The sequence below is a fragment of the Notolepis coatsorum genome (genome assembly GCF_963971535.1).
Source record: "Notolepis coatsorum genome assembly, chromosome: 18".
NCBI lineage: Eukaryota > Metazoa > Chordata > Actinopteri > Aulopiformes > Paralepididae > Notolepis > Notolepis coatsorum.
The window spans coordinates 86852798-86864579 of record NC_140182.1 but is presented as its reverse complement, the minus strand read 5'-3'; positions in this window follow the sequence as shown (position 1 = coordinate 86864579).

Sequence of the window (11782 nt, the reverse complement as noted above, 5' to 3'; positions counted from 1 at the left end):
TTTACTGAGTAACAAGAAAGAATTTGGTGGAGAACAGAACAAACTGGGAAACAGGCATGTGAGGAATGTTTGCTGCTCTGCAGCTTCTCCCGGAAGGTTACGTTTGTGGAATTTGTCCGTGACGTCTGAGCCGCTCTGCAGATCCTCCCAGCATATACTCCGGGTGGAGGCGGATAGGGAGAGAGAGAGACCGAGTTAGCTCAGTGCACAATTGAAAACTGACAGGTGACTGGTGAAGTGAATTGTCCAAACAATAAATCCAAGTGACAGAATCTTCGGTGTGAAACACACAGTGAGCAGTGTCCAGAGTGAAAACAATTAGGTAATCCAAAAGTGAAAATCCAACAGGCAAAAAAGGGTGAGAACAGTCTGAACGAAAACAGGATCTCTTCAGTGCTTTAACACACACAAAAAACGATAGAATCCAAAAGACTGTTTACAAAAACTCACCAGAGCGCAGCGCGTGAAGCGGGCGGATCAAACAGGGCGAACGCTTCGTAACGGGGAAGCAGGTTCTCCAAACGGAATATTTCTCGAGAGTCCTGGGAGGCAAAGAACAGGGAAAGCAGCGACGGAAGGAACAGGCAAATGCAGGGAATATTTCAGAACGATCCAACATCAATAATAGGGAGATCAGGGTATTTAAAGCCAAGGGGTGCTTAATAACAAGCTGTGACAGCTGCGGGATGAAATTGATCATTGCTCCAGAAGCGTGTGGTTGGGAGAGCACCAATCAAACGGCATCTACAGGAAGAAGCGTGTGGAGAGGAGAATGCAATTAATTAACCGAAATACCTTAAAGGAACAGAGCGAGTGGGTGGGGAGCGGACCAATCATCACAGTACTTTAAGAAGCCCGTGGTGGGGAAAGAACCAAACCTCACAGTGTCACATGATCTCCATTAACGTGACGTCTTGTCTCCTTGACGACCATATTTAGTCATCATTTTCATTGACTAAATTACACTGCTACACATACACACCCATATATACACATTCACACATTTGAGCACCAGAACTTGAGCCTACCCATTCCGAACGGGCCAATTGTTTGGCTTCTGGTATTGCTGCAGCATTGTCCGGGGCATGCCCGTTCTGAAAAGGCAGATTGCTTGGCCCCTGGAAGTGCTGCACTACACTCCCTTGGGTCCTGGAAAGGTTTGTTGTTATAGCGCCACCATCTGGCCAAATGGCACCAAATTTTACACTGCACTCCATTGGGTCCTCAGCAATAGACCTGCTGAGCATGAAGTCAATCGGATGAACAGTTCTTGAGATACACAATAGCACCACCATCTGGCCAAATTCAACACTGTACTCCCCAGGTGCAAGTGTACTCTGCATGCTGTATCTTTATGAATATGATTGCTCTAAGTCTACTCTACTTGATTTTATATTATCCAATAAGGTTGACAAAATGTATTGCCTGTGCTGTCTTCGAGCTAGGAATTTGTGATCACTTCCCGGTTGCATGTGTCAGAAAAGCACAAGTAAAGAAGATAAAATCTATTTTTTTTTTTTTATATAGTGACATACACTGTATAACTGAGATCCGAGTTATATTCAGTTATTGATGAACAAGCAGTGCACCATTCAAAAAACTTAGCAACAGAGTAAAATACCCCTGGTTCTCACACAAGATGTCAGCTTTGATTAAAGAAATGGTGATCCTGTACATTGGCTATCATTTAGACAACTTAGAAATAAATGTACTTCAGCTGTGAGAAAAGCTAAATCATATTAGTATCTAGACCTAATTACTCGCTCCTACTCAAACCTGGCAACATTTTGGAATGCTGTAAAATCAAACAAAAACTAAACCACAAATTCCCTACCTACACATATGAAATGGTGACTGTATGATTTCTGAACTGCATTAGATCTGCCTAGCCTTCAACAAACACTTTGCTGACGCTGGGCATCCATTTGAAAAAATAATTACTTTACGCATTCAAGTTCAAGTTCCTTTTATTGCCACACGGCCAGGCCGGTGGAATTCAAGCACGGTGCAGGTGGTAGCTGCGACAACAATACACCACAAATAACATAATAAGACACATGGAACAGTAGGCCTACAGTACAGAATACACCACCTAAAACATATACATGATGGAACAGTACAGTACGAAAAAATACAGACATCAGGTACAACGTAACAGAAACCAGAGAAACATAACAGCATGGGGTAAAATTAGGAGGAGTTGAGCAGTTGTATGGCTTTGGGGAAGAAACTATGATTGAACCTCACAGTTCGACTACCCAGTGACCTGAACCTCCTACCAGAGGGGAGGTGTTGGAAGAGGTGGTGAGCTGGGTGCAGAGGGTCACTAATGATTTTGTTTGCGCGTGTGATGGTATGATGTTTGTGTATGGAGTCCAGAGTGGGGAGTTTGCAGTTGATGATTTTGGATGCCCTTTTTATGATCCTATCTAGTCTGTGTAGTGTGTGTTTGGGTGTGTTGCCGTACCTGCAGTAATGGATGACAGAATGTTTTGTATTATGGCTGTGTAGAATTGAACCATTAAATTCTTCCTGACCTTGTATTTCCTGAGTTGTCTGAGGTGATATAGTCTTTGATTAGCTGTTTTGAGTAGATGAGTGGTGTGATGGTCCCAGTTTAGTTTATTGTTGATGTACTGTATGTTCCTAGGAATTTGAATGTGTCTGTGGCTGAAATGGATTGATTGTTGATGAGCATGGGTGTTTTAGTGGGTTTGTTTTTCCTGAAGTCAATGATAAGTTCAACAGTCTTGCTTTCATTTAGTATGAGATCATGTTCTCTGCACCACGTTACTGTCCGCTCCACCTCTAACCGGTAGTCATCTTCCTTGTTGTTGGAGATCAGCCCTAAGATGGTAGTGTCGTCCGCATATTTCAGCATCTTGACTGAGGGGGATGCTGATCGGAGGTTGTTGGTATAAAGGGAAAAAAGCCACAGGGATAGAACACACCCCTGTGGTACCCCGATGTTGGTGGTCAGAGGGAGAGAGGTGAGGTTGTTGTAGCGGACTACTTGGTTGCAGCCCTTCAGTGTGTCCAGCAGCCAGAAACAGATTGCAAGCTATTGATACGAGAAGTTCAACTGGAAAGGATAAATTAGATAATTTATTTCAAAAATTCTCAGCTCCAATTATTACAAAGCAATTAAGCATATATTTTATCTTTCTATCTCAACTGGCAGATTTCCTAGTGTTTGGAAATCGGCCCATGTGATAAGAGAGGATTTAAATAATTACCGCCCAATCTCCAAACTACCCTGCTTAGCAAAATTCCCCTGGAATCTTTGTCCAGGAATGTTCTTGTCTCAGTTGTAAGTCCACACCAATCTGGATTTAGAGCTAATCCGAGCACTATTTCAGCTATTACATCAGTTACAAATAATATAGTATCTGCATTAGATGATGTGCCAATAACAAAGGGTGTTCTGCAAGGTTCAATTTTGGGTCCTGTCCTTTTCACCATTTCTATTAATGATATTGTCTCTTCTTGGAATGGTTGTCAAGCTATCTTTATGCTGATGGTACTATTGTGTATTGTATTGCTAATTCCGTACAAATGGCCATAGAGAACCTGCAACTTTCCTTTAATGCTCTTCAGGAAGCTCTTATTAATCTAAAGCTGGTACTTAAAGGTATAATGAGTAGCATTTTACTAAAAAAACAATGTATAGACTCATACAAAAAAAATCCCTCTCAATCATCACTTATGACCCACTAGAAGTGTCTTAACCCTTTCACTACCACACTACAGAAGGTTAACGCTTTCACTACCACACAGAAGGTTAACCGTATAACAAATATATATATATATGTAACATATATTACATAATCAGCGTTTCAAAATAAAATGGTGGCTTGTTCACTTGTCAACTTTCTCTTTTTCTACATAGTAGACAACACTTTTAGTGATAAGTGTCACAGGTTGACAGGACAGTGCTCCCCATTTACCCCCTCCCCCCTCTGATTTGATATGATTTTGTGTGTATGTATTCTTGTTGATATCATGTGGAATACCCTTTTTTGTGTGACATTGTCTTACAGACTATTGGATTAATGTTATACTGTTGGAAATAATGCCTGTAGATTATTGTGTGTTGGAAGCTCAATCATGAACATCTTGAACTATACTGCTGTCAGACTTTGGCAGTTTTTTGCTAATATCTATAAATCTATCTATCTACAAATCTACCATATATATCTGTCTATAATTGTATCTATTGTAAAATGACTTAAACAGTGTCTACAATGTACTGTTATTTACTGTGTTGAAAGATGGCAATTATAGTTGTGCTCATACAGGGAATGTCATCAAATTCCTCACAACAGCACCTGTTGTCAGGAGACAGAGTCTGTGTTCTAAAACTGTTGAACACAGCTGTAATCCTAGACCCAGTCTTAAGTCTGCTATTGTAAATCTATAACCATGTTTAGACTTGTGTCAGTCTTGTTTTCTGCTGCTATTTTCTGAAGAAGCATTTTCATTGGTTTAGTGACAATATATAGGACGCTTGTTTCTTTCTGTTCTTGGCAGAATGTAGAATGTCTTGGTGTCTCCACGTCACTATATGCTGCCCGTTGCAACGTATTTTTCCTTGCAACGTATTAATTTTCCTGTTTGTACTATTGCTTGATTCACTTTTGAATAAACCTCTGAAATATGTTTTCTACCTTTCCCTATTGAATATTATCAGATAAATGCGACACTGCTTACAGTGTTTTTCCACAGGCTGCGCCTAGCACATTGGACTCTATTGACTAATTGATACATGGTTGGGCGTAGCTGTGGACAAACGGCCATGTCGGGAGAGGAGTGTCGGGAGAGGAGCGTGCCTCCCCCAGCTCTGTTCCAGTTTCCCATAGGTACATGATTAGGTAATGGAGACACACCTGCAGACTTTATAATGGGAGCCCACAGTCGAGATGGCGGACCACTCCAGGGCAAAAGTCTCATACAGCGTGTTGCACATACCGGTGGCTTCAGTTGCATCCTCCAACTTCAGCCTCCATCCACCTATCTCTCCTCAACACAGAGGTCTACTCATCTGGGGGCTTCTCAACACACCATCTCCCCCCAGTAAAGTGCATTTTGTTAACTTGGATGTCTTAATTGGATGCCACTGGTGTTTTGACTCCAGGCCCTAGGCCTGAACACCCCCACCTGCAACTGGATTATGGACTTTTTAACAGGCAGGCCACGGGTGGTGAGGTTGGTGACAACATCTCATCCACTCTGATCCTCAACACCGGTGCGCCCCAAGGTTGCTGCCATAGCCCTCGGCTGTACTCTCTTTTCACATAATGACTGTACAGCCACACACAACAGCAACATGATTATCAAGTTTGCAGATGACAATAATGTAATCGGACTGTTAAACAACAATGATGACTTTAAAGTGCAGGACCTCACTTACAAAATTTTAAATGGGCTCTATCTATCCGATCTCATCTCACGATACTCGCCCGCTCGTGCTCTGCACTCACAAAATGCGGGGCTTCTATTGATTCCTAGAGTTAAAAATAAATCCGCCGGCCACAGAGGCTACCGTGTCTACCGTGCTCCCTACCTGTGGAATAAATTACCTGCCGTCGTCAGGGGCGCCTGCCCTGTCGAAGCTTTTAAATCCTTGCTTTTTAGGACGATTTGTCCACCGGCACTTTGGCAACCCCTAGTGGCTCGGGTGTGCATATTTTGTAATACAATATATATATATAGAATTGAAGGCTTATTTGGTGCCTGTCGATAGCGACAAAATCCGTTCAGCGGTTCTCGAGTTACATGCCGGTATTTGAGGCTTGTGCAAAGTACACAGTATTGCGCAAAATACCACTCGCGACTCTTGGCGCAGTAGTTCCGTCAATCTAGATCCGATCTCGAAAATGATTGTGGAGGTGGCTTTCCAATGAGTGTGGCTTTACAATGATACCCCACCGGCTGGGGATGTATGAATCAGGGATCTAGGTGAAAAACTAACGAGCGAAAACAGGAAGAGAAAAACAGCCAAATGAATTGAAGTCTATGAGGAAACTGAGTTTTTCATTGTACACAGTCACTCCTAATCACTAATTTCTGAATAGATCTTTATGAAATTTGGACATGTACTACTATGGATCTCTGGAGTTTTTTAAGCCTCCAGCCATTCTGTGGAAATACTACTTCTGGAATACTAAATACTACAGAAAAAAGTTTTTCTACAACTCAAGTTCAGACCTATTTTACCCTATTTCATTAGCACTAAAAGTGAATTTTCATCAGAATGTCATCTTTCAAAAGAGACCAGGGCACGTGCATGTGCTATAAGTATAAAGTATGTTGTTTTGGTTTGCAAAAAAAGTATGCAGTCCTCAAAAACGAAAACTAAAATGGCCAATTTTGGGGGCGCAGGTTAAGAGGTTAAAGTGAATTGTTTTAGCGGTTGCCGCATGAGTGTTGTGTGTGTGTGTGTGTGTGTGTCTGTGTGTGTCTGTGTGTACTTGTGAGTGGAGAGTTCAGTGTTCAGTGTTCTGATGGCCTTCTGATGGCCATTGAGGTCATGGATAAGCTTCATACTGTCTTCTGTCCGACCTACAACGTCTAAATTCTAGTTCATTGCTGGGTTAAGTACTATATTTACATATATGCTTACTACATGTATCTATTCTATTCACATTTATGCTTACTACGTATATCTATTGCTATGTCCGCCCATCACAAACACGCAGCCTGTCCTGCTCTTCCTGTCTCCCTGTGAGTGGATGTGTTGTGGTGATGACCGGAGTGGTGGACGTCCTGTGATGATGGCCGAGAGGATGAATAAATGAATGAATGAAAACTTTATTTAACAGATTGCAGAATGGGTACAATACAGTACGGCTCAATACACACAATTGTTAAGTTCAAGTTTCTTTAATAGTTGTCATACAGAAGTACAGAATACTTTTATACAAAATGCTTCTTACTGTTACGCTCCAGAGGGGATGCAGACCAGAGAAAGACGTTTGTCTTGTTTACATCAGGGTCCCCCATTTTCAATTCATATTGACATTTATGACATACACAACATACATGACATTTATGGCATAGGGAGGGACATACAGGTATTTAGTACTGTTACATTTGTGACATATACGATATTCAAATATACAGTACTGTTACCCATAGATCCTGACAGAGTATATACATAATGATACTGTCAGTCTGCAACACTACTATCACCGACATCTAAGAAGGGAGATCCCCCCTTGAATGGCCCTTCTAAGGTTTCTCGCCTCCTCCTGTGGTGCATTTTTTTCCTATTGTTAGGTTTTAGTGAGTTTTTACTTACCTTCACGTGGGGTATGTCTGGGAGTGTTTGCATTCATTCATTTATTTATCTTTTATTTTAAATTTGTTGGACCTTATGGTGTTCTTGTTTTGTTCTTGACTTATTGTTATGTTTCTTCTTGACTTGTTTAAAGAAGACGTGTCCGGCCCATGGGGACATTAACGTGTGTTGTCGGGCATTACAAATAAATTTGATTTGATTTATGGGGAGGGGACTGTACATTAGGAGGGGGTGGGTGGGTGGGAGAGAAATATACATACGGTGGGGAGGAGACTGTACATTTGGAGGGGGTGGGTGGGTGGGAGAGAAATATACATACGGCGGAGAGAGAATATATACATGCGGTGGGGAGGAGACTGTCTATTAGGAGGGGGTGGGGGTGGGGGGTTTGGACATTTACGGTGGCCAGTTTCGAATTGCAGCCTCCCGTAGGTGCTCTTTAAGAGCGGTTTTGAATGTGGGTAGGGATTCACATTCCTTTACAGCTTTGGGTAGGGCGTTCCACATTGATGTGGCATAATTGCGAAACGTGTTTAGTCCCTTGTTTGAGCCGAATCTGGGTTTAACATGATTTGTTGAGCTTCCTCTGGTGTTGTGGTCGTGGTATTCACTGACCTTTGGGAAGTATTTTGACATGTACATGGGTACCTTAGTTGTATAGTGTATCTTGAAGACCAGGCCCATTGCAAGTTGCTGTACTCTGTCGTCTACTCTAAGCCATCCTAGGTTGTCAAAGTGGGCAGGGGTGAGGTGGGTTCTAGGTCAAGTAGAAGTCTGACCAGTTTGTTTTGTGATGTTTGTAATCTTGTTTTTAGCGCCTTTGAGGTGCTTTGGTACCATGAGGTGCAGGCATATAGTCGTAGTCATAGTTCAGGGTATTCTTGTTTACCAGAGAGGAGATCCGGTACAAGAATCTAGTTCGTTGGTTGACTTTTTTTTATTACATTGGATGCCATTTTGTCACAGGAAAGATTTGCCTCTAGGATGGAACCCAGGTAGGTAATTTCATCTTTCCTTGTGACAATATTGTCACCCACTGTAACTGAGAAGCCGTCGGTCTTGCTGAGTTTGTTATTTGAACCGGAGAATGGACTCTGTTTTGCCCATGTGTAATGATAGTTTGTTATCAGCGAGCCATATGCAGATTTTGCCTAGTTCCGAGCTGAGGGTTTTCAACCTGCAACTTGTTCTTGTCAGAGACCAGCAGGGCTGAGTCGTCCGCAAACAGGAACAAGTTGCAGTCACAAGCTGACGACATGTCATTTGCATAAATTAGGAACAGTAGCGGTCCTAGTATGCTTCCTTGTGGAACACCACAGCTCACTGTGAGGGGGGGGATAGAGTACCGTTTACCTCCACCATCTGTTCTCTCCCCTCCAGGTAGGATTGTATCCAGCTCACTGATAAAACTATCAAAACCAATTGCTTTTAGCTTGTCAATCAGAATGGAGTGATTGACAGTGTCGAAGGCCTTTTGTAGGTCCAGCATGACCATGCCGCAGTATTTGCCCGCATCCACCTCTTGTTTGATGTGGTCGTTCAAATAGAGAAGGCATGTGTCAGTGGAGTGGGATGTTCTGAAGCCAGATTGGAATTCGTAGATTAGATTTGTTTCCGACAGGTACTTTTCGACCTGTTCGTAGACTATTTTCTCCATGACTTTCGAGATGGCGGTAAGAATAGTGTTACATTCAAGCCTAAAGTATGGCTCGTGTAGGCCTTGAATGCAAAGTGGTGGACACAGGACAAGACAGGAGTTTATCAAAAATAACTATTTATTCGCACAGCAACTTATTTAGAGAACAAAAAGATGGGGAGCTGGGTGCTCCAGACTCCCTAGTTCAGGATATAATTATAAAGTAAAGCACAAAGGCGAAAAGGACAACATGCCAAAAATAGACAAGTCAAACAGTGAGCAGGTGAGACTCTGGAGAGCTGAGATCTCTTGTGAAGTGGGAGACACTGCAGCCTGCACTCTGCTCTCCTTTGTAGGGCGTGGTGCCTCATCACCACACCTGTGTCAATTAGAAGGGCGGCCATTTTAATAACATAAGGAACACCAAAAACAGGAAGAAACAGTGTATCAATCAAACCACCAATTAGTGACAACACACTACAACCACAATGTGAATATGCACCACAGACAGTAAGTATCCCTCCACCATGTGAAAGTAATACATAACACCCCCACACCGAAGATTTATGTTCTTCTCCCAACTATAGCCCAAAGAAACCATCACCAAGAGAATGAACATATATAAATAAGGGGATACCTACCAACCTTACCTATAAAAAAAATGCAACCACACACTAACATGCGTAGTGCGAGTGTGAGCCCCGGTCAAGAGTCACTCAACTGTACACCAAAAAACTGTGACCCACGAATTTGGAATTACCGTGAGACACCACCACAAAGCGATAGTGGGTCGGCCCCTGTCGAACACGACCTTCAACTTAACCGAACGCTCCCCACCGGAGAACATTCGACAATGTTGTTCAACATAAACAACACTTCCCCGACTCTCGGGCAAATGAGACCTCACAAAAGGTTCCATCGCAGCAATTGGCTGGAAAATCCCACCCCACTCATCCTCTACTGAGGCGTAAGGCCTAGGATTCCATTCCCACACCAACAAATCACCACAAAACAAATGTTTAATTCGAACAGGCCTCTCCACTGATACAGACCTGTAAAACAGAGACAATGAACTGGAACCAGCATGAGAGCTAAGCTCCCCGCTCTCAGGACAGAAAACAGGAAAACAAAAAGAAACACGTCCCCGTGGCACCGCCACCGAGTCCGCCTCCCCCACTCCTGGCATCACCAGTTCAGGACATAGTAAAGCAGGATGAACCGCCACAGGCAGGTCGTCCTCACCGCTGGAACATAAGCCACAAACTCTACTTCAACAGGCCGCTCCACCGATACCGACCTGGTAAATAGAGACAATAAACCAAAGTTATTTTCTTAACAAAAGTCAAACTCACTGCGCTCAGGATAGCAAACAGGGATACAAAAATCAGCACATTTCCCTGGTACCATCACAGCGCCCATCTCCTTCCCTCCTGCCACTGTCAGTACAGGAGACTGCACTGAGGGCTGTACCCATGTTAGCTGTACAGGAGACTGCGATTCACAAACATCCAGAGCAGGATGTACCGCCTCAGGTACGTCCTCACCGTCCCTGGAACATAGCAACACATCGGTCACAAAAGCACTTGGATCACCATTCAAAATGGTGTCACAAAAAATAACATGGTCAGGATCCAAAATGGTGTCACCCAAATCAGAACTGTCATGAGCAACAATGGTGTCACACACAGCAACAGCGTCAGGATCCAACATGGTGGCACACACATCAACCTCGTCATGGCCGCCTAGTTATAGTTGAAAGTGGGGGTGCAAGTTTTTTTTTTTTTTTTTTTTACATTTTTTTTTACATTTTTTTTTTCTTTTGCAGGGGGTGGTTTGATTTTTTTACATTTAATGAACACCTGTATGTGCAATTTCCTGCAATATAGAGCCTTCAATCTTGACCAAAATAAAGCTGCTCTTTTCACTATAAAACTCAGTTTATATTGCAGTATGATAGCTATAATAATAATAACTTCACTGCGAGGGCTCTTTTAGCTAACGCTAGCTAGGCACGTATGATAGCCAATTACTATTATAATAATAATAATAATAACTTTCCCATCCTCCCAAAGCCCCTCCAGCCCCGTTCACATCCGCAGCACCAACAACAACAACAACAACAACAACAACAACTAATTGACGCTATCAATAGCCCCAGTGAGCGCGGCGGCTGAATGAATGAAAACTTTATTTAACAGATTGCAGAATGGGTACAATACAGTACGGCTCAATACACACAATTGTTAAGGGGATGCAGACCAGAGAAATACGTTTGTCTTGTTTACATCAGGGTCCCCTTTCGTGACTGTGCTGCACCGAGTGAATCCACAGTCACTTGCTCCTCAATGGGAAACCAACCTAGATTTACCATGAAGGACTGGTTCTGGCCGAACCGTTCGTTATACAAGTATCACAGAGACATTACAAAGGTGCTCACAGTTGCACGAGGGGTTCGCACAGAGATACGGGATGGTTTGATAAGCTCGGCGTTGCTAATAAATATTTTTAATATTTTTTTATAAACTGCTCAAAGCGGCATTATTTCCGCCGTTGGGTGATCACAGCGCCTGCGCACCATCCTGTATCTCTGGATTCACTCGGTGCAGCGCCGAGGCTCACCATACGAGAAATATTCAGTTTCAATCTGTTTGCGCATTTAGTATACAGTCAGTGTTCGACTTACGTGATGATTTGCTCCATTTTGATGTAAACGCCGAAGAATAATCCTCACAATGTTATCCAATATCCAGCCTGAATTTTTCAAGGGCTTTCGAAAAAGCCGCCTCCCCCAACATGTCGTATACGTCATGCCGACGAACCGTGGCCCGTGGGCACTGGATCAAACC